The sequence below is a fragment of the Trachinotus anak genome, unplaced genomic scaffold (genome assembly GCF_046630095.1).
Source record: "Trachinotus anak isolate AG129_WGS33_773 ecotype Australia unplaced genomic scaffold, CSIRO_AGI_Tana_v1 ptg000010l, whole genome shotgun sequence".
Taxonomy (NCBI): domain Eukaryota; kingdom Metazoa; phylum Chordata; class Actinopteri; order Carangiformes; family Carangidae; genus Trachinotus; species Trachinotus anak.
The window spans coordinates 8,285,473-8,309,319 of record NW_027273861.1 but is presented as its reverse complement, the minus strand read 5'-3'; the positions used below and the strand labels follow the sequence as shown (position 1 = coordinate 8,309,319).

At 38.9% G+C, this 23,847-nt stretch overlaps 1 protein-coding gene across 5 annotated transcripts in view; it reads left to right on the top strand.

Annotated features, from left to right (window-relative positions):
* LOC139626812 (inactive N-acetylated-alpha-linked acidic dipeptidase-like protein 2) overlaps window positions 1-23,847 on the top strand; it is a 496,369-nt gene that overhangs the window by 128,894 nt on the left and 343,628 nt on the right. For all 5 annotated transcript variants that reach the window (XM_071487314.1, XM_071487318.1, XM_071487315.1 and 2 more), the window contains one exon: window positions 16,794-16,884. The gene's annotated coding sequence lies outside the window, so the exon portion shown is untranslated. The remainder of the gene's footprint in view (window positions 1-16,793; window positions 16,885-23,847) is intronic.

Below are 23,847 nucleotides of genomic sequence, written 5' to 3'. Positions count from 1 at the left end.
CAGTGCTGTGTTTTTCCCTAAAACCTGACTGGTGTATGCTTAGAATAGAATTTGCTGACTGAAATGATTGAAGTTGATTATTTACTCACAATTTTGATATTTTTGCTAGATGTTATCATTTACACATAGGTCTGTAATCATTAAGGTTAGCTGTTCCACCACCTTTATGTAGAGGAGAGTTACCAGCAGAAGCAAAATAATTTAAACAGTTCTTATAGCCATGATCTTAGATAGAGGATGCTCCACCCCTCTTTTGTGTGCCCAGGTGTGTTACAATTAATCCCCCATGGGAGTGTCTTCCAGTCTTTGGCAGGGATGTCCGTATACTCTGTCATGTTATATTGTCTTCCACACTGTACATCTGCATTTAGAAATACCAAAAACAAGTGAGACATCCCAATATATAGTCATATCTATTTACAAGATTGTTCACAAGAATTATAATCTACTTAATGAAAACATCGGCTTTGCAGCTTTCATTCAAGTCATTCAAAGTATGTAATCATACGAACTACTGTTATTTTCTTCGAGCCATAGATAGAGTATAAAATGCCATGGGATCTCATCATTCAGTCCATTAGGGGAACATATGCAAATTGAATATTGGTATACTTCTTTTCTATTGAGAAATTCATCAATGTTACCACCTCTCTCAGGTAAAGTCGCCTTTTCAATACCCTGGAACATAAATGATGAGATGTCATGTTTAAAATCATTAAAATGTTCTGTGATCGGGTAATCTCTATCATTTCTCCTGATGAATCACCAGTATGCCTGCCAAGAGTCCATGCTTTACTTCTCTCTTTGAGTCTGAATGAAATTCTGCTGAGAACCGAGGACTTGATCTCTTTTGAATTATCTTTTTTTTTTAATAAAAGGTCCATGCTTATCAACTACTCAGTTAAAAGACTTCAGAGATAACTCAACATCAGAGATTTTAGTAGTAACACAAGGTCATTGGAAAGCCTGCTCATCAAAATGTTTGAAATTCCATCTAAATTTAATTTTTGTACTTCTAATTCAAGCTATTGGACAATGATCACTAAAATTTGGGGGAAAAAGGTGTCTTTTAAGTTTGGCCGGGTGGGCTCAGTAATTATTTGTGAAAGATTACGAATGCCACAGACTTAAGTAACCGACAGCAGAACGCAACCAATTAAAGTTAAAATCACTTAGATCATGTATGATCATCTCTGAGTGTTTATAAGGAAAAGATCAGCTATTCCATCATTGACTGAGGAGGGAGCAGTTGGAGCTCTGTATAAACCAACCACAATAACAGAATTATTTTGCACAGCACATCCCTTCTGGTCCAAAAACATCTTACTATTGGAACTGCATTAAGAACAGTGCAGGTTAGACTACGCTTTTATGGCCGCACATTCTCCTCTTGAATTGAATAGTAGGTAAAACAGGTTTAAAAATATCACATTTCTTTGTAGGCACATTGACCCTGTTTACACTTGGCATTAACATGCGTCTTGGGTGATCGGATTACAAGTGAACAGCACTTAATACAAGTGTAGACGAACACTACAACACATTGTGATCCGATGACTCAAACCAGTTGCTGAAGTGGGCTGGGATCCATTTGACCACATAGCTTCTGTAGTGCAAATGCTAATGCATCCCGTTGCGTCCCCAACAAAGATGTGACGGTAAAATATGTCATTAATGCAGGACATGGTGGTTTTTCAGTGACTGGTGAGGAGCACCTCTTTAGATTATTCATTCATTAAGTAATACTAAAGCAATTTATTCTTCATTATCTATAAATAATATTAAATTGTAGGGGAAATATAGCTGATGACTTAGAAAATCATGGAGTGTTTACTTTTCCTGCTGTGATAATTGTGTTGATTTTACTTGTGTATTATTCTTTCAATAAATTCACCTGAATTGCTAATTGTGGTTTAATGGAGACCTCATTCCCACTTAAACGGCTCACGGAATATTCTTAACATTTTGTATAAGCTTGATTATTAATGGCTATTCCTAATTTTATGAGGAGTGATCATTATTTTCAACTGTTTAGCTACAGAAAACGATCTACCAAATGACCCCTAATTGACACCAGCCGCAATAAACATACAACTACGGGGCCTCTTAGGCCCAAACAATGAAAAAGTAAAGTTAACAAAACAAAAAGGAACTACCAAAAACACTTGTGTATGTAGTATCATGCCAGTAGCAGAAATAAGACATAAATGGAGATGATTAAAGCTTTTAAATCCATATACAAAACAATTCGGCACATGAACATGCACTACACTGTATGCACTCTAACCATGAACTAAACTGCATTTGTGAGTCTTATCAAACTGCAAACCAGGAATAGTATCCATTGGTTCTGATTCTGGTACAAGGTCAGGGGCATCAGTGTATATGATATTGTTGAGGGAGAGGGGTAGTTAAGCATGTTTAGGAAGCATTGTGGGCAGCAAGTATACACAGCAACCACTTCAACGGGCTTTATCACAGTACTTGAGCTTAAGGCTGCGACGCTACCACGTTGACCACTGGAAATTTTCTTTGCAACATACGTAAGCTGAGTGGGTGGGTTGACATTTTTGTCAGTTTGTTGTTGGACTCAGAATGCAAAGCTGTGGTATTTCCTAGAAGCAATATACCAGTAGAAATACAGTACTAAAATAATAGGATATGGGATACCAAAAACATGTAAGATACTCTATTTGGGGAATTTAACACAAGATAGAATACAAAAAGAGGATGAGTATCTTGTTAAAGTACTGCTGTCAGCCAGTAAAAAAACAATTATGAGAATGTGGTACAAGGTAGACCCACCGACTGAGGAGCAGTGGATATGCACTGTAGAAGAGATTTTTGTAATGGAGAAAATCACTCATAAACTGAGACTACAAGAGACACAATTTGAGGATAAATGCGAAAAATGGACTGATTACAGAAGACGAGAAGAGTACACCACCATTGCCACTGAACAATAAGGACATTGATATAAGGATGAGTGTTTAACCATGTATGTATGATGTGCCCTGACACTGTAATTGTTGAAAGAAAAATTGAATAAAAAAAGAAGTTACAAAAAAAAAAAGAAATACAGTACTAATGGACTCAAAATCATATAGTAGAAAAGATAAGTTTGTTCGCCTTCTTTTTTACAACCAGGAACAGAGTTCACTTTGTTGATACCCAGGGGGAGGGCACTGCACAGTTTAGAGCCAGCAAAACAACAGCCAAATCAGATTTCTTGTGAGAAACAGTAGGAACTTTTAAAAGGCACTGGGAGATCTGCAACCTTGTTAAAATGTCAAATAAAATTTAGATCAGTGTCTCATATGTTTCATTTGATGATTAAAATGCTATCATTAGTTGTAGCAGCACGCAAAACCTAGAATGTGTACAGCCATATTCCTGAAATTATTTAACATTCTCATTTCCAACCTTTGATAAAGCTGTTTTAGGCTTTGTAAGTGATTTTGTTTGTTATTAGATGAACATATAGTTGGTCAAAAAAAAAAAAAAATCTTATTCTTAAATTGGCAAAAAAATGAGGATTGAAATTGGGCCTGTATTCTGGATATAAACAGTAGGAATAGGGTTCGAGTGCACATGTGGATGACTTCATTTTACTGATAGTGACACAGGCTTTATCTTATGTTGCCACACAAAAAAATGCAGTGGTAGCTGGAGGCTCACTGACACAGCGATCCCAGGGAGCTGCTGCATCTGTACTCATTACACCGGCTCTGATGGTGACAATAGTTTCTTAGAAAAAGATTGGAAATTTGCTGACATTTGAGAACTGAGGATTGACTAAGATCCGGGGATGGATTCAGAAGAGAGTCTGTTGAGGAGAAGAGGACCTTGGGGTCATGTTTGTTGTCAGAAATGATCTTTGAGAAATTAGCTTGTCTTTGTTTCTAACAGCATTATGATTTACAGTCTGCCTTATCATTTGACTGCTTGTATTTTTCACTCTGTTAGACTTTGTTGAAATGTCGCCAGCTCTCCACATCTCAGCATTTAAACTATTGACTGTTATCATAACTGGTAGAAATGATGGCGAAACATAAAGAAAATCCACGTTTTAATAATGAAGAATTTTCCTATAATGAGCTCCAACTTCCAGATATTCCTCTGCAAACATAAACATGCTCTTGGTTTGCCCTTGGCCTTCAGCTACATTCCTCTTGTCACTGACTGACCTCACTGTCTGTGATGGGAATCTGTGAGTTGGTCAACTATATACATGTGTTCAGATTCGACTGGGTACCAAATCCTATATCTTGTGAACAGTGAAACATTGTTTTTAGGGCTTACTTTTAGTCTCATGAGCCTAATGCCAGCTAAAGACCTAAAGAAGAAAAATTCCTTCACAGGGTTCTTAAAGACATCTGACTGAAAAGGGAAATATAAATTACAAAACCTTCAGTCTGTTTCCAGGCGCTTTCAAAGGTGAAATGTGGCAGTAATTACAGAGGCAGCAGTGTCAGCGCTTAAGAGTAAAATTAATAATCGAGCCCGTAGCTACAGAAAAAGAAGAAGACTAGAAAAAAAAGAGAAAATTAGATATGAAAGACAGCAATGGGTTAGGCCACAATGAAAACTGTTTCATTTGGCCAAGGTTCTCATCTCCAACTTAAAGCAGGTCTCTTTTGTTCTTTTTCACCTCCCCCAACCCTCTTACCTTACCCACACACCCACTTCTCCTTTTTTTTTTCTTCCACTCAACCTTTGCATAATTACAATACTGATATTTTGTAATGGCCTTCTGCCATTACTTCCAATTTACAAATGCATTGCAGGGTAAGCATTCGAATCTTAAGGAAAAAAAAACTTTTCACACGTTTCACATGTGAGGATGTCCTTGCACTTATTGAATAGATGTAGTACTTACACCAAGATATGCTACTGCACATAAGCTTTAGTGTTGTCCCTCACTTGTTAGTCGCTTTGGATAAAAGCATCTGACAAATGAGTAAATATAAATGCAATGTAAACATAGCGCCAGCTTACCTCCGTTTAGTTTTACCATAAAAAAATAAGTGGCGGGGGAAAGCAACCATTGAATGAACTAGAAATTTACTTCAGGGATTACCTATTCTTCCTCCTTGTGCAGACATTTCTAATCTTTATCTTTCAGCCTGCCTTTATTTCCTGAATCTGTTACTGTCTGTCTCTGCCTGCCTCTCGCTTTCAGAGCGTACCTTACTTTGTAAGTACTAAGGATATTTGCTGCACTTGAGTAATCAATAAATAACTAACCCTTCTCTCCACCACTCTTTTTTTAACCTTTGTAATTCTTGATGCAGTGGTGCAGTACCTCTGTAACAGAAGAGCATGACCTCTCGCTCAATTCAGGGAGAGCACATGCACATTTATAATGAATAAAGATCCACTTTTACCTCTCTGGAGTGTAATAATTGCTATTTTTGTAAGTGGGGAAGGTGTGTTGAAAGGATTAAAGGGAAGGAAGACAGGAATACTGGTCAACACCACTGTTAGGAACCATCTTGCCTTACTCAAAGAAGAGGTAGCCGTGCTATCAGTGATGCTCGAGGGAGTGCACTCTTGGTTGGTTAGTAGACCTCTTTGTTCACCACTCAACAGCAAATGAATGGATTGTCACAAAATTATGCACAAATAATCATGCTCCACAGTGGATGAATCGTATTGAGTTTGCTTTGGGTAACACATCTCAACAATTATTGGATGAATTCACATGAAATTTGATACAGATATTTATGGTTCCCTAAGGGTGACTTCTAATGACAATGGTAATCCCCTTATTTTTCATGAAGGGCCCCATTGGCACATCAAACTTGTCATTTAGTAAATAAGTGCAGACATTCATCTTTCCCAGGTGATGCACCTGTTTTGTGATCTGATGACTTTTCGTTTTGTACCACCAGTAATTTGACATTTTTGGTTCAGAGTGAAACTTTTGGATGGATTACCATGAAATTCAGTATAGCAGTATAGAAATTTATGGTCCATACAGAATGAATTGTCTAAACCTTTGATTATCCCCTGACCTTTTATGTAGCATCATCACCAGGACCAAATATGAACTTACAACAGCCAGTACAGTTAAAAGAAACCTAATGACTTCCAGATTAAAGTTCAAGAACATGAGGAAAAATGATTTGATGACCACATCTGCAAACTTGCAAAATGATCACATTGAACATACCAAGGCTTCACTGAAACATTAAATTTGTTGTCCCTACGATATCTGCAAGTGAAACACAATCAGCATATTTATGGTTATGTTTAGTTGAGTCAAAGCACTTGATGAAGGTTAGGGGAAGATTGTAGATTTGTCTAAATATTAAAATAGTTCATACTTAGCTGCAGCACAAGTAAGGATGTGTTTGATTTGTTCAATTTAACTTCGGACAGAATTGTGGAACTTTGCTTTGCTGCTGGAAAAACCTTGGATGCTCATTATTATTTATTATCCTTTCCCTCTGTCATGCATTTTCCTTCCATCTTTCAGTCTTTATATGAGTTGCTCTCACAAACACACACGCTCAGACACACACTGACAGAAAAGCATGTCTCCCCACTTTGTCCATCTGCAGGATGTTGAGGATTCACTGGCATACTCTCTCTCAGCCTTTATCTGTACTATTTTCAGAGGGAGAGCAGTAAGTGAAGTATTGTTGGAGGTGATACAAAAGCTTCCTTCTCAAGGGAGAAGGGAGGGAAAAAAGCTGAACAGAAAAATAAAATATGCTGCTGACTATTTATCTCCCCCTTATTCCAGGTGTATCTCCCTCCCTGACTCTTTCCGAGCTCCTAGAAAGGCCACTTCAGATGCTTGGAGAAAATGAATTTCAGTGTATTAAATAATACAGGTTGTCCGCATTTCCTCTATCTCTTCTGTCTCTTTTTTTTTTAGGTTATTTGAAATGCCAGATAGACTCCAGCACATTAAACATGAGTAAAAATGATGTGGCAAATTACCATAAACAGATTTCCATTTTATTCATGTCTGTTTCACAATTGCAATAACCCAGTAGAAATACAAACAACAGGCAGTTTGTGAATGTGTTTACATTTCCTACTCTACACATTTGATAATATGTTGCAAGTAAAATGTTCTTGTGCTCAGCCAGTGATGCATCATACAGTCAGAATGAAGTTTATAAAGTTGTGCACATTTATTTCTATGCTCAATATCAGACTATTAATATGAGGCAGAATTTGTCACTGTATCAATGGATCAGTCACCTAGTCTTTCTTACTCCCATTTAATGAAAACAGTTCAGACATTTGTGGCAAAGGTGGCTCAGATGAGGAAATGTAGAAATACCACAAGATGCAAAGTTTCTTGGTAAAAAAAAAAAGAAAAAAAAAAAGAAAATAATAATAATAATATGCACATTTAAATTGTTATTGTAAGGCCATTGTAAACAGAAAAGAAGAAAAGAATGAATACTGTGGTAGGGGTTAGTGTTCGTCCACAATATCTGCAGCAGGATTCAGGCCTTTGACGCTGACATCTCTGTAACTCAGTAATAGTTTCTGATAATACACCTCATTTCCACACCAGGCAGCAATTTGAGAGTCGAAAATGTCAACACTGTATCTTTGTCTGTGTATTTCGGTGTGTGTACACATACGATTGCTGCCCACTGTGCATCTGCTTGACTGCTCCATTTGATTGCTCACTCCAGTAGCACTCTGGGAAATGTTAATGGGGGGCTGTTAACGTCAAATACAGTTCAACACCATCTGTACTCGACCCAGCATCACCCCAGTGGAAAGATGGATTTTTAAAAAAAGCTGGAAAGAGATTAACCAAGTAGGGCTGGGTAAAGCAGAGGAAGTAAAGAACACCCACTGCTGTGTTGATGCAGTCGGCGTAATTGTATTTCTGTGTGTCCAGACGTGTCAGTGTAAGTGTGTGTGTACAGGCCTCATGTCCATGTGACTGAAATGTACACTGGTGTGTAAAGCTGTGTGAAGAAGGTGTGAAGGAAACATACAGTCAGGTACATCTTGTCCAATGGGCCATCTACCATTTTGGGTACTCTCGCTAAGTCACAAACACACACACACACACACACACACACACACACACACACACACACACACACACACACACACACACTGCTCACTCCGTTGCCTCTCTGCCCGGCTGTAGATTGCTGTGTGCTGCTGCTCACGTCCAGAGAAGCATTGGACCATACACACACACACACACACACACACACACATACAATGATTTATGGCCTCCAATACAGTCAATAAGAGCCATGGCCAAGATGAAGGACTTGGGCTGCAGCTTGCAGGACATACACACACACACACACATGCAAACAAACACACACACACACACACACACACACACACACACACACACACACACACACACACACACACACACACACTGTTGTCCATTAGCTAAGTGTACCAGATTGAGCTGCTTTCCACATTGGCTTTCTTTATTAAATTCTTTTTAATGCTACTGTTGCCTTTGCTGCATCATGAGAAAATCTAGAGGTGTATTAAACCTGTTTGCATTACATAAGAATACATGTGGATAGGTGTGCAATTGCCATGAAACCGCCAATGTAAGTTCTTCAACATTTTACATTTGATTGATGCATTTTGTATCAGAAAATTGCACCATAGTCATGCCTCTATAAATGTAAACATACACACACTGCTGAAATCAGTGTGACTTATTATTTCCAGTATGCCTTCATACTTTAAAATGTGATCTTAAAAGTAATTATAATTATGAATTATTTTGACATTTTCTTAATGTGCTAATGCAGCATGACTTTTGTGAGGTAATAGAAAAACAAAGGGCTCAAGTGAAGCCAAAGCATGACTGGAACCATACTACCAATGAGTCAAAACATATTCATCTTGATGGAATTTTAATTTTATTTTTATTTTTTCAATTATACAAGGGATCAATGCCCCAACCTTGATCCAGACTGAAATATCACAGCAAATATTGGAAAGCCTGTCATGAAGTTAGACATTGATATTTAGCCTCAGCTTTACTCTGTTCTTGGTGCTACCTGGTAAATGTTAGCATGCTAACACATTAAACTATGACTGTGAGCACTGTAAACATTACCTGCAAAAACTCAACTTGGTAACTTTAAGCATGTTAGCATGCTGAAGGTAGCACTTATCTCATTGCACTGCTAGGATGAATTAAAAATACAGCCTCACAGAGCTGTTAGCATGGCTAGCACTTAGTCTTGTTTTTTCATTACTAATAATTCCTGGAAAGCATTCACTTTCCTCTGCCCATATATTTGCCAAAAGGTACAGGCCAAAAAGCCTGTAAAACTAAGTAAAATTAAGTAAAACATTTTATTTTTTTATTGTCCAAATACTTGCACTACTGACATGCCATAGCCTTACTTATCCTGATTCCCCTTCATTTACACACCATGAATGTGAAAACTAAAAAGATTACAGTTAAATAGTTTAGAAAGACTCTCTGTTTTCTTCTTCTCATGTTCTCTTTCCCAATCTGGTCTTATCTTCCCTCCTCTCCTCACTAACTTTTGTTTGCCCAATAACCACAGCAGTATCTCTTAGCTTGAAAATAAAATCAACTCTTTTTTTAGAGCAACACAAGCTGTTCTCTCTCATAAAACAACAGTCAATTAGACGTAAGATGCTGAGCCGCTTCCTGGGCCATAAAACAAGGATAACAATGAGAAAACTGAAAACAAGAAGCAAAGACACTTTCACTCCTCATCCGCAGTGGTTGGAGTTTGTTTCAGGGGCTCGTTGAGAACTTTTTATAGTTTTTTTGTTTTTCATTGCAGTGTTTGCAAATGGCTTCAATAATAACTGGCCTGTTGAAGCAGGAAAAAAAAAGGTCTTGTTCTTCAAGTACTGCTAAATTAAGGGCACACAGCTGCAGTTCAATCAGGAGAGACTTGTAAGAGGAATGAAAGAAAATGAGAAATTTTGAAGCAAAGTTACATTTAATGGGAACAGGAGGAATAGACTTTGGCATTTAGACCCTGGCGGGAAGTAGATCACCATGGGAAGCGTTCCTGTTAATCAGGTGCTTCCAATGTGACGGAAACTTCCTCCAGAGCCTAGACACCGGTGGTAGTGGTGAGGAATGGAACTTGAGAATGGGAACGTCTTCATGAGCAAGAAACCTCTGATTGGAGGGTTTGATTGGAGAGGCCCAGGCATTCACAGTTGGGGTAGTGAATGGGTGGAGGTTGGGCACAAAATCTCCACAGTGCTGTAATGAAAATTGGACAACTGCAGAATTTGTGTTAGGTTGTGATTGGATGAAGACAAGAATGAGCTGGTGGAGCTTAGATATAGTGGGAAACTGTGACCTAGAAAGCATGCACAACAACATAGTGCTGCTGACTTAACTTATGTCATGAGATGATTAACAGGATTTGATTCGATTTCTTGCCCATGTATATGCTGCAAGGCGGCCCTACGTGAAGCAATGAGTGTGTTCGCCAGCAGGTCAGCCCTTGACTAGAAACAACTAGTAGATGGCCTCCACAGGATTAATCCTTCTGAATTTGGTGACCACCTGATCCTTCCTGTAGTGCTACCAGCAGGTCTAAATTTTCACTCCATATCTATGGCATGGACAGGCACGCTGCTCAATAGTTTTGTGGTACTCACCAAAACATTTCTGTTACATTACAATCTGACAAATAACTAAAGGCTGATATTGGATTTTGGGTCAGATTTGAAAGGTTCCTGACCTCCTGACAGTAGTCCAAACGACATTAATAGTAGGTTAATAGTGGTAGCGGTAGCAGTAGTAGTTCTTGTAGCATGGTGCCATGAAGTGACATACCTTGTGCTGTAATGACGTTAGACACACACTGGATTCTCATGTAGCACAATAAGGAAAACTCAACAGAGTGACAGTGTGTGTATGTGTGTGTGTGTGTGTGTGTGACAGGCCTCTAGTAAACCTAAAGAGGACTTTGTAAGAGTGTACTGCAGAGTGGATCAGGTTTCCCTGCTCTTAAGCCAGACAGTGATAACTTGTCCTGAGCTGCCTGACCTGCAGCTTATCCCTCCATCAAACTGGCTTAACTGGAGAGGCTCACTGGAAAGATGAAGCCTGGTTGTAGCCAATTACCACAGGGAAACTGACAGATCAACATGCCTCAAGTATAGGCCTACAGCGGCTCAATCTGCAGTTCAGCTCTGCTTCTTGCTGTTGCCTAATACTTTTTCACTCCGATGTACATTTGTCTGCATGTGTTATTTATTCAGTGACTTTGGTTTTGAGTGCTGCATGAGAGACAACCTTAGCCTGAGAAACATCATCATCAGACAAGCATGAATAAAACAAAACAAGTGGAAGGATTTGATTTATGTATTTGTCTTGCTCATCCTGATGTCCAGCATGCATAGGTTTCAGACACTTGATAGCAACAGCATGGTCATGGAACATTTGTATAATCAAGAAACTTGCAGCATGTCATCAAATTTGAATGCATTATCAAATGTAAGGGCTCTACTCTAAAAGTGTAAAGCGCAACTGCATTTAGGGCGTGTCCATATCCACAGAAGGGTTGTACTTAGTCTCATGGTAGTGTTTTGAGCGTAACTTGCAATCAACCAATCAAAGTGTTATCTTACATTCCCCAGGTGTGCTTGCACCTTGCCGTATTGCTATTGTAATCACACAGTGTTTAATACAATAGTGTACTTACGGTAAGTTGATTACATATTGTTACTGCCTAGTGAACACATTCCAGGCACACATGCAGCAGCTGTGTGTGATCCTATAGGGGAAAGAAGGGCAGAGCAAACAAGCGTGCTGCGCACAATCACAATGTTAGACATCCTCTATGGTATGTTATGAGAAGTGTAAATAAAAATTCAGTACATTATGAAACTGTGGTGGGACAAATGTAGTGTAGGCGATGAAAGGGAAACACTGTGGCGTATTTACCAGGTAGTAAGAAAGAATGCTTCTCTGCAGAGCCTCATTTATGTCCGAGAGAAACATCCATGACACAGGGCAAAGTTATGCACTGATGTTACCACCTTACTTTTCCAAACATCTGAAGCACATTGTCAGCACCCTCCGCTTGTGCTGCATAACAGGCAGAGTGTATGCATGTTGTCCACCTGCGTATTATCTATCTATCTATCTATCTATCTATCTATCTATCTATCTATCTATCTATCTATCTATCTATCTATCGAGGTGCAAGTGAATTTTCTATTTAAACAATGTGGGCACTTTGAAACGAACAAAGACACTTGGCATTTGCTTTGCACCGGGTGTAAGATAGTCCCACTTGAATCTTAGATTTACCTTTGATCATTTGCAAGAATTGTTATTTTGTTAATGTTGTTTGGATGAAGACAGTTCAGTGATATTTTTTTCTTTTATTTAATTGAAAAAAAAACCCCAAACTGATTCTACATTGCAGGTAACACCCATTGGTTGGGTTGGCTCCATACATTGAGAATATTTCTGCCTCTTGAGGGGCTCTGTCCTTGAGGAATTATTGTAGGACAAATATACTGTAAAAGCCCTCACTTCTTGTAGGTTTTAGTAATGGAGAGTGATACATATGTATATTTAATAAAAAATGCTATGAACATTATTGAAATTTGACTCAGTATTTGGTACATTTCTTCTCAGTACGTTTGAGTAGAGCATGGACTCATCTGATGCAGAAAATATAAAAAGCACAGACCATGACCAAACCCAAATAGTCTGTGGAGAAAACTCGCTCTGACTTGGTGTATCTCAGAGAGTGTGCTGGCCGCTGAATCTGCCTTTTCCAGTGGCTGGGTTATCTGTGTGGGTTAATAAATGGAGTCCAATGGAGTTAAGTTGAGATGAATGGAGACAAGTTCTGGATTCAGCACACAGGCCTTATCACCACTGGAGTATGAAGGTAGCTATTAAACAGCAGCCTTCAACATACGGTGTACAGGAAGCGACCTTTGTTGATTTGGTAGTAAGACTCCTCCTCCTTTAATAGCATGTCACAGAAACCCACTTATTCACACCTATGTTTTCTGTTGTTGTTCATAATAATCCTTATCTTGTCACTTGTTTTGTTCATATATGAGTCTGGGAACCAAGAAAATGAGTGCTTACGTAGGATGTTGTAGGTGTATTGTTGATGCTTTATTTTCATCCATTAAAACTAACATACTACTACATCATATTGTTCCTCACTATTGTTTCCTAGAAATTCTTTAAGGTGACGAGTGCCCTGTTCTTCAGTAGCTAAATGACCAATATTGACAACAAACAAACATATTCACTCAACTTGCAACTGCATCTCAGCATCAAGAAGTCTGAGATTTAGTTTCTTTGGGTCCAGTGTTTGCTCCCAACAACCTCTAGCAACCAACAACCATCTCTAATAACAGAAACTGTAAAAATGCTATTTTATCCTAATTTTAATTCATCACTTCTTGGTTGTGAAGAGATTTTAATACACAAGGTCATTTGGTTCAAAAAGGTAAAAGTACATTTACAGTATGTAAGGAGGATTAGGCAGATGTACCGATGTACAGATCCCCTCCATTTTGAGTTGATGCAAAAGCCATATTTTTGCATAAAAGTCATGCTTAGTGCAGCATCACAAAAAGCTTTTCTGAGAGACCAGATTTTCATCTGACAGGAACAGCAGTGAATGTAATCAAATAGTCAGTCTGAAACAATCAAGAAAGCATACTCACAGCACTGTGCTGGAACGGTAGTTACTGATAATTGGTAGACTGTCCTCCCACTGATATGATGAATAACCATAGTGTTTCTGGAAAAGAAAGTCTCTAATATTTTACTAAAGTGGGATCAGCGCCGCTTGAAATGAAACTGAAGAGCGCGTTTATGAAAGATAGAGAGGGAGAGGGATGGAGGAGAGGTTGTGAAATATATAGTATGGGAGGGAGGATGTTCGGTGTGTGGCTCATTGACTCAGTAGATGTAATCAGAGGGAGGGAATGAGACATTTGCCATTGACTAATGAGGAGCATGGGTTGTGTGGTGCAGCCATACTGTATGTGGATTGACTAAACTGTCAGCTCTGATGCTCTGATGAAGCAGTCTGTGGATGATTACATATACAGTACATATATGGATCTAGATGCTCAGTGGGTGAATTGAATATTTAAATGTAATGAGTTGATGTCATGTTTAAAATATACTTGGTAATGCAGCAGAGGAACATGAACAAATTTACACAGCTACAAAGGCATAAGTTATTTCAAGTTATTGCAAGTTATTTCAGAACTTGGCAATAGAAGGCAGCTTTGTGTCAGCTTTCAGTGTAAATTTGTAAAACTGTATAACTCAAAGCGGCACAGCAGAGTACTGATGTGGAAAAGCACCTTTTCACTAAAAATAAAGATTTTGATTTAAAAAAAAAAGGAAAGATATTTGTTTCTAGTTTCTATTTCTTAGCTCTAAAACAGAGCAGTAGGAAGGAAATTTACCTTGGTAAATACTGTAGGATGTGATTTATACAATATTTACATATGTGTGTGTGTGTGTGTGTGTGTGTGTGTGTGTGTGTGTGTGTGTGTATATATATATATATATATATATATGAGCATATACATTGTAAAGATGATAAAAATTAAAAATAAAAAAAAAAGGATGCAGTGTGTTTGTGTAAGTGCAACATGCTTCCCCACCACAGACAGCAGCCATATGGGACATATTATGAGCCCATTGCGTGGTGTCATCAAACTGACAGGACACAGTGATTTAGCCCTGCTGGAAGGGGATGGATCCATGCTTACCTTCAAAGTAATCGGTCTTCTGGCTCAGAGAGTCTAAAAGCCCCAAAGGACACAGAACAGCATGTTGGCCATTCAAGTACCTTTCAATGACTGCTTTTAATTTCCCTTCCACTGCTTCTCCTTCTCCATTAGCTGTGACATTTCTCAGAGATGTGAACGACAGTATATGGCAACTTTTCTAGTTGATGCCACAGTCCCCATCTGCTGCAGAGGTTTAGGTGAAACACTGTTTCCATATCATGGACGGGACGAATTGCAAAGACGTGAAACTGTAGTAGGTATTACTCTGCAGTCATGGTAGTTACATATTGCGTCTAAAAAGCTCATTGCTTCTGAGGTTCCTCTGTGGCTTTATACTGAATCATTTGATCTGATGAATTAAGTTCTTTTGTTTAAAGATGTCATTCCCTCTCTACTCTTACCTGTTCTATTTATTTTGTAGGGCTCACCTGGGCTTTTATACTTTATACTGTGCACCACTACAGCTGGTTTAAGATGTTACTCAGTCTCAATTATATTATAGTCCTTTCTTTTTCATTTTACAGAATTGTAGATTTGTAATTTTTCCAGAATCTTAAATGCACGGTATGTAACTTCGGCTGCCATGGGTCTCTCAATTGAAACAATAACAAAAGATGGTGTTGGGTGATATCATGAAAAAGTGTGGGATAATTGGGAGTTGTTGTCTTCACTTGTGGTCAGCTTCTCCTGATTTGGATTCCTTCAGTGTCAGTCGTTTTTATCTGGAGCTGAATTATCTACAGGGGTCTCCTCCACTCCAAAATGAACAGATGTAACAAAACAACAAAGAAAAAAACGAATAAAACAGTTACACTTAAAAAACAGTGATTCACTGTTGCTCCTCGGCTGAACCAGGGCATCTCGGAGTGGATGAATGGAAATCCTTGAGTAGATGGGACCTGAGCTGCCATTTGCCTTAAGATCCAGATGTCCAATGACTAAAATCCTTCATCGGGTAAAAATATATAGTTGAAAATTATCAAGGTGTAAAAAGTGTATCTTAAAATGTGGCTTAAAACAGGATGCAAGTCAATTTTTTAAAATCAATATTTCTCTGGTTTGAGAATTGCCAGACACATTTAGGATAATATAAGTACACAACTACTACCAAAAAAAAAAAAAAAAGTAAATATATATATATATATATATATATATATATATATACACACACATACATATACATATATACATATATATATGCTAAAACTGGGGTTATATTAAGAAGCTGAAAGTACCCACTACTGCCTTGAACTGGCTGCTTCAGTTGAAGCTGACATTTTATTTTTATTCCACAAACTGCTGGAACTATGACTCAAACAGCTGAGCTGCAGAATGATACAGTCCATTTGTGAGATTGTCCTCCTCTAGAAAATGAGCCCATAGGTCGTTTGTGCAGCAGGTTATTATGTCCCATATTTACGTCATGTTACTAGGCGAAATTCTGCAATTGGAGAAAGATGGGGTGGATGGATGAGTCAACAAAACACAGGAATATGACACAGGAGAGTGGTGTTAAAATACCATGTGGAAGTAGCAGTTTATTCCATTATAAATGACCGTTCAACAAAGTTAACCACATTGTTATTATTGTAACCATGACAATAAAGATCATTTACTTTTGAGGAAATACTTATTTTAATGCAAATCATGATCATTTTCTGAAACTAACCAAGCCTTGACCTTTATGATAGTAACCATGGCAACAATGATAGGTATGCAGCTCTTAATACAGGCGGCATGTTGATTATTTGTAACCATAACAACCACGTTCCGTTAAGCTTGCCGCCTGAGGAGTAGTATTTCAGGTGACACTCCTGTGGCTCATATCAGACCTATATGTTCAGGTTGGAGGACTTGTTGAGTCTGTTGCATAAGTGCAATATGGAAGTTCAACAGTTGAGATATTGTGGCGCCAAAAGAAAGGGCTGTTTGATAAAGCAGTGAAAATATTCAAATATTACCGATATAGGTTATTGAAGTGGCCATTTTTTAATTGACTAAAATATGTTTTTTTCTGCTGTTCCCATCCACAGCCCCGTGCATTGCTCAACTTCTGTGCTGGTTCTCCTGCCTGATTCTCCAATCTGGGAGCACGCCAACTCAACTGCTACTAGTCTACTACAGGTAATACACAGATTTTGATTTTTCGGCCAGTCCAGTATAATCCTGTTGAATACGTTGCTTGTGATGGATAGCATTGTGATCGCTCTGTAGATTGAACAGTAGCTCAGGTCTCCTTTCTGTGGTAGTTTGTTAGGGTAACTGTCCTTCCTGATCGGATCCTGTTTCTCTTGATGGTGCTAGTGCTGGTACGATAAGACAAGCTTAAATTAATTCTGAAATAAAACACACTGGATGCAATCAAGCTTGCAACATAACATTTTCACTGGGTTAAGTTAGTAGTAATGCACTTGGTCCACTGTCATATTACTTTATCACTGATGCAGGTTGATTATTCAACAATTTAACATTAATGTGTCATGTTTGCACAAGCCAGTGGATTAACTGACAGCTTTAGCAGCGCTAACATTGGCATTTGTCTTAATTGCAAAATTCACTTTGGTAGCCTACCATAAACTTACAGTGTTTTAAGTCTGGGCAGGTCTTGCCTTCATCATCATGGATATACTCCAGTTGGTGTATCTTTTTTTTTTTTAATCTTTTTGAGGATCCCAGCAAATTCATCTGCCCTTTTATCAATTTGGTCAAAGTAAAATGATGGTGAACAAGTTTTTCCAACCATCTCTCTATTCTTGCACAGAATCTATTTAGAAACCTTACACTGGAGACACACTGGATGCATGGCCTGTGTGTCGCAGCTGCCATTGCCAATCTGCTGCAGAAAAATGTGCATGTGTGTTCACACTGGCTGCATGTCTGCTCCGCCGCTGCTACTGCCAGCTCTATCTGCCTACACAGAGTTTGCAGGATACTTGAATGTTGGATTTCTTTTCATTTTCAATCAAATTTCTGATGATTATTTTTGACTTGAAAATGCCTCTAAAATGCCACTGTCTCCACATGCAGCGGCCAAAATAATTAAGAAATATATATTTGTATTTTTTTCACGTCTATGACATGTTCAGATTTGTGCATCACGTGTGAAAAGAAATCCTAGATCCTGCAACACAGCCATGATGAGTCTGCTCTAATCTGTCAACATGGCCACCGAAATGAAAACAAAGACGTTCCGCAGCCGCCACGAACACGTGACACATCCACTGTCTCTTCTGTTCAAGGCTTCCCACCCTCAGCAAGACGTCAGAGGAAGCTGCCATGTGAATGTGGTCTATTGGCAGTAGAGGGACTATTTTGTGTATTTGATCATTACGCAAAAAAAATCATTGAGCAAAAAAAACAAAAAAAATGGTATGTGGAGTTCCTCAAGAGTCCATTCTTGGGATTCTTTTGTTCAGAATCTGCATGGATAGCTGAGGGAAACACCTCAATTTCTGTAATATCCTCACATTACTTTCCAGATCACACACAGATTTACATAATAATATCACCAAGTGACTATGGTCCCAGACTGTACATACATTTAATAAATATGCTGAAAAAATCACTGTTTGTTAAACAAAGATGCAACTGAGTACCAGCCATTCATGTGAAATGAAGAAACCATTAAGGTCTGTGGTCACCTTGAATCACAATGGGAAAGACCAAAAACCAAGTCAGAAGTCTTTAGTATGTAGTCTTGGACCCAGACCTACAATTTAATATCAATATTGCAATTACAAAATCAACCTACGGTAACCTTAAAAATGCTGCACAAACTAAAGGACTTGCATCTCAGTAAAGGCTCCAAGGAGTTCCTCAATAAATTTGTGTTTAATCAAAATTACCACTGGCAGGGGGTCAGTTTATTGCCCTCAGAACCCCAGTGGGATAACCATGGGCTACCATGCCCTGACACACTGTCAAAAGGCTTCGAACAAGGACTGCCCTGATGCACCTTTTTTAAACTTGCACTTGGGGAGAAGGGTATTTTACTGACACTAGAAATGACATTTTATGTAGTTAGTTTTTTCCCTTCTCTAAAATATAGTAAAAAGCTGACAACACTCGAACAAGGTCACTGTGTAGTGGAACAAAATATTCACTTCATCCAAGACAATAGATTTGGAAGGTGTTAAGTGAAGAAATAAGTGGGGAGGGGAAACAAAACAGAAAGGTAAAGCATTTTATATCATCATTATTTTTTATCATTATTTTGTAGCATCTCTGAAATGGGACAGTCAGGAAGTTGAAAATAAGGTTATCTTCAGAAAAAAAAATGACTTAAGTGGCTCATGAGATCAATGAAATTATAAAAAATGAGAGAAATAAGAGTCCTCCCCAGTGGCTCTCTCTGGGTTGCTGGGACACTGAGCGTAGCTGTATGTCTTTGTAGGCACACACACACACACACACGCACTCTCATACACACTTATTTAGCAATATCTAAACACATGCTCTCATACAGACAAAACATTCACTTTAGGTTTAGTGAGGCAGTTAAATGCTAATGTTTTTGCAGTTTGCTGTAGGGGTACATACATATCAGAAAGGCCATTTGCCCCCTCCGCTCTCTTTCTTTCTCTCCTCTCGATATGCCCTCAGGATAATTTGGCAGCAGAGTGACCAAATCTTTCATATTAAGACTCATCCATTGCATGTTTGGGGCCTTTCTGACATTGCAATTTTCCACGCAAACGGGGAAGGAGAGAAGTTCAAGAAAGGATTATGGTTTAAGAACACTTCCTTGGCCTGTTTGCATGGAATATGCGCGCGCACACACACACACATGTATGTGTGTGTGTGTGTGTGTGTGTGTGTGTGTGTGTGTGTATGTGTTTACAGTGCGTGCATGTATGTCGTATAAAATGCATGCACACAGTGTTGATTTTGCCGTGTTGGCGGTTTGGTGGCAGTGGGCCCCTCATTTTTAATCTGTCAGTTTTGCTCCGCAGGCATCATGGTCATGCACAATCTATTCAGTTCTGTGCCATGTCACAAATAAGCACACATGTATGCAAACACTCACACACACTGTATCTCATCTCCTCAGCGCTGTACCGTTGGGTGAGTGGTCACAGAGTGTAAACACAGAAGGCAGCGAACTGTGGCCTTCACGTTTGGACGTCACAGTCACTGAGTTCTTGTACAACTACTGCTTACAAACTGCTGAAAGGCTCAACCAACAAGTGATGAGGCAACTACAGACAGCTGCCACTTCTTGTCTGAATGCAGAGACAAAACCAGTGACAGTTAATGATGTTTAACTGGAAGGAAAACACCAGCCATACCTTTCCTGGCAGGCAAGAAGAACACAATCACCAAATTCATGAATGTATCATAGCTGTCACAGAGCACTCACTCCAGTGCATCTTGCTAACACTTCAGAATATGTGATGAATGACAGAAGTATAGTTTTATGTATTCTTAGATGATAAATATGCTGATAGTGATAGTTTTTTTCTTTTTTTTAAATTTTATTTTAACATTTTTTTTTATTGTAATTGAAGGTAGCTAGATTGATGAGGAAAACATTGCAGTGATAGGGATGAACAAAAGGTTGCTGCCATACCTGAACTATGTGTCACATAATAGATTTTAGTCAGAGTCAATATCAAGCAAAAAGGACAAACATTTACCGCACCTGCCTTGTCAAGTATGAGAATTCGCTGGCATTGTCATTTTATACCTTTATGCTGGTGATAGCCAGGGCCAGAGGCATATTGTTTTTGGGTTGTCCATACCTATGTGCATCCGTCCGCCTGTCCCATTCTCGAGATTTCTCAGTAACGCCTTGATGGAACTTCTTCAAATTTAGTGAATATTCATTTGCATGTTGATGGTACCATTTAGTTTAAAACACAGCTTAGCTGAAGAACACTGAACATCATTGTGCTGATGTAACGCGACTGTTGCTAAATCTCCACCATAGACAAAAAATTCCCTGTGACCTCAGTGGTATCGGTGTGCTGCTAAAGCCTCAGTAGTACATATTGTAAATCCTGGGCAAAGTTTAAATACCACAAGGGGTAAGTGAGAAAATATGCTTTTTGTTATTTAGACAAACTGACACTTTAAGGGAGACTGGGACACTGTTCACATTTGTGTCCAATTTATTTATCAATCTGATATCTAATTTGTCATGATAACATCTAGTCTATTGTCTGATTGTACCATGCCTCCTTGATTTGAGGTGATTCTTCATTAAAGATTTAATATTATGTAGAACTGGGAACAGATAAGCAGAGTTACCAATTTACTGTTAATTGTTTGTCTTAAATGCTCCAAGACTACAAATTACAAGAAAACAATCCTATTAAGCCTGAGCCAAATGAAAAACAATTTGTTTGGATTTTCACCTTTAAAATGCTGATAATGACTCTGAAATGATTAATGCTTGCAATTTAGCTGCTGTGCCGAACAGAACGGCTCACTGCTCTACACAGAATGAGAACTGAGGGGGTGAAAGGAAAAAAAAAATAGATAAAATGGCTCTAAATTGGAAATTTCCAATGAGAGCAGAGAACTGTGCGTCCAAAAGCTGAAAGCAATTAACGGAATCAGAAGACGGTCTCTGTGGCTTCTTGAACTCTGATTAAATGTTCTGATTGCCAGAGAAATCACTCTGTAAGAGAGAGATCCATAGCTGTCTGTACTGTAAAGTGGCCAATTGGTAAATCCATTATCCTTAGAGACAGAGGTGTTTTTAGGCAAATGCTCCTACGGACATTGTTAAAGATCAAAGGGCAGTATTTCACAGATGCGACACACTGCAAAGTGGCTTTCAGGCTTTGCTCGGTGGATCTGTGGCAGCCCCAGGCTGATGGGTTGTAGGTCTTTTCTTGCATTTGCTGACAGTGTCACTAGAGAGATGTGACGCAAAGCTTAGACACCCAAGACAGCGATGCATCTATCCATCCGATTGTCTGTCTGGATTCAGGCAATCACAGCTGCAGAAGCTGGTCTCCCCCAGGTCTTCCACCTGAATGATTCCATGAGCTAACAATGGATACAGACCAATAAAATTTTCATGACCCAGCAAATGTAGGAAATGGACAGTGGTGTAGTTGGAGTGACCATGGATAGCCCTGATGGAGGGAGGAATGAGGACCAGTAAGACTTGCCTGAAAAGAAACACGAACACAGGAAGCAGAAAGGCTCAATTGGATATTATTTATTTTCTTTCAGAAAGTGAGAAAGCTTTGAAACCTCCCTGCACACACAAATGGTTTCACTGTATCTACTGTCTACTCTGCAGTACAGCATACTCATCACAAGACCATGATGCAACACTTGCTTTCATCCTTTAAAATTCAGTGTATGAGCCCAAGCCGTACAAGCCCTAACCATTCAGTCACCCCTCCCAGTTTTATTTTTGTCATTCACTGTCCTCCCTGTTGTCAGGGGTGGTAGAAAAGAAAAAAAGAAAATCTCCTTCAGCTAGTCTTTCACTAACCCCAAAACAATTCAAGAATTCTGCCATCTGAGAGCAAAGCCTGCATTCATTTTAATGGTGAATGCCCAGAGTTAGTAAGTGAAAGTACCACTGAGAAGATATAACGAAGGGTGAAGCTGTTTCAATTTCAAACAAATTCTTCAAACTCTGAACAGAAAAGACGTCAAACAAAAGACAGATTTTGATTACACACCCATCACATCTCACTGTAAACGAATAAAAAACAAGCAAATTAAGAAACATTCACAAAGTTGACAGCGCATTAAGTGGCATGCATACACAGGCAAGCAGAAACACTGCATGCTATGCACAAGTTAGAACACAACAGTGGTTTCCGGAACAACTAAAAACATGCTGACATGTACACAGCTAATGCTACAAATACATATAACACATCACAATATGTTTCCTAATTTGCTTGTGTTTCACTTATTTTAAGTATTTTTTAAATTCATTGTGTGTGCTGTCACAGCGCTAAGATGTTTTCTTCATTTGTACATTTTACAATTTGTTAATGGCCACGACAGCTGTTCACTTGTGATCCATTTTGCATTTGTCAAGCACAACTCCTTTTCATTGCATGTGGTCACAGCAGTAGGGAAACGAGAATGTGTGTGGATATTCTCACACTGGAAGCCAGCCTTTCAAAGACCACAGTAGAAATGGATGGTCTTCCTGTGACCTATGGCTTGTGTTGCCTCCATGGTGAATGCACAGCAAGTTGAGTGCCATTTACTTTCTGTTTTCCTCTCCAAAGAAAAGGTTTTGGGGCATGCCTTGTCTATTGAGCTTCTTGTTTATTTGTGTGATTTTTAACATATCATCAATCAAATAATTTGACTTCAGCTTAGTACAGATATGAAAAATGCATTAACCACACTTCCAACAAGCAATCCTTCCTTACCTTCCCCTTTCCAACAGTGACATTTCCGGTCGGTCGGCTATGTGGACTGGAGGTTGACCTTTTGGGCAGACTACCACTGCTGATGGAATGGCTTTGACTGTCATGGCTCCCATTAACCTGTAGTTCCTGGTTTCACAGGGCCATGGCTCTGTTATGTCAAGATAAAGTAAAAGATCATTCAAAGCCTTGCACAGGCCCTGCTCCACTCTACTCTCTAATCAAACAAGCATGCACAGTTCAAACAGTGAGCATGGACATGCATGCAGGAGATTAGAGGAGGAAGAAAGCAGAATGAAGAGAGGTTACTGTAGAAGACATGAATGAGGGAGGTTAGGGAGAAGAGTGAAAGCATTCTGGCCGCTATGTTAATACGCTCAGTGGAGCGTTTCTGAAACGAAGAGATGGAGGTATAAGTCAGTGACATTTTCATTAATTTGTTGTCAGGTAGATCCTCTCCCCATCGCTGAGCTTGACATATAAGGTTGTTTTCTCACACTTTTCAGATGACTCGCTCAACATAGAACAGCGGGGCTCGACTAGATGAAGAAATAGACTTGGTGCGGGCACAGAAGTGACGTAAAATAGATGTGGATTACTCTTAACACTTGCTAAAACCTTGCATTAGCATATAATCTCATTATTACGAAGAACCTGAAATGGCTGCTCATTTAGAGTGTAATTTTATGTGAATTTGAAATAATCTGGCCTATGGGAAAAAAAATGGATTGGG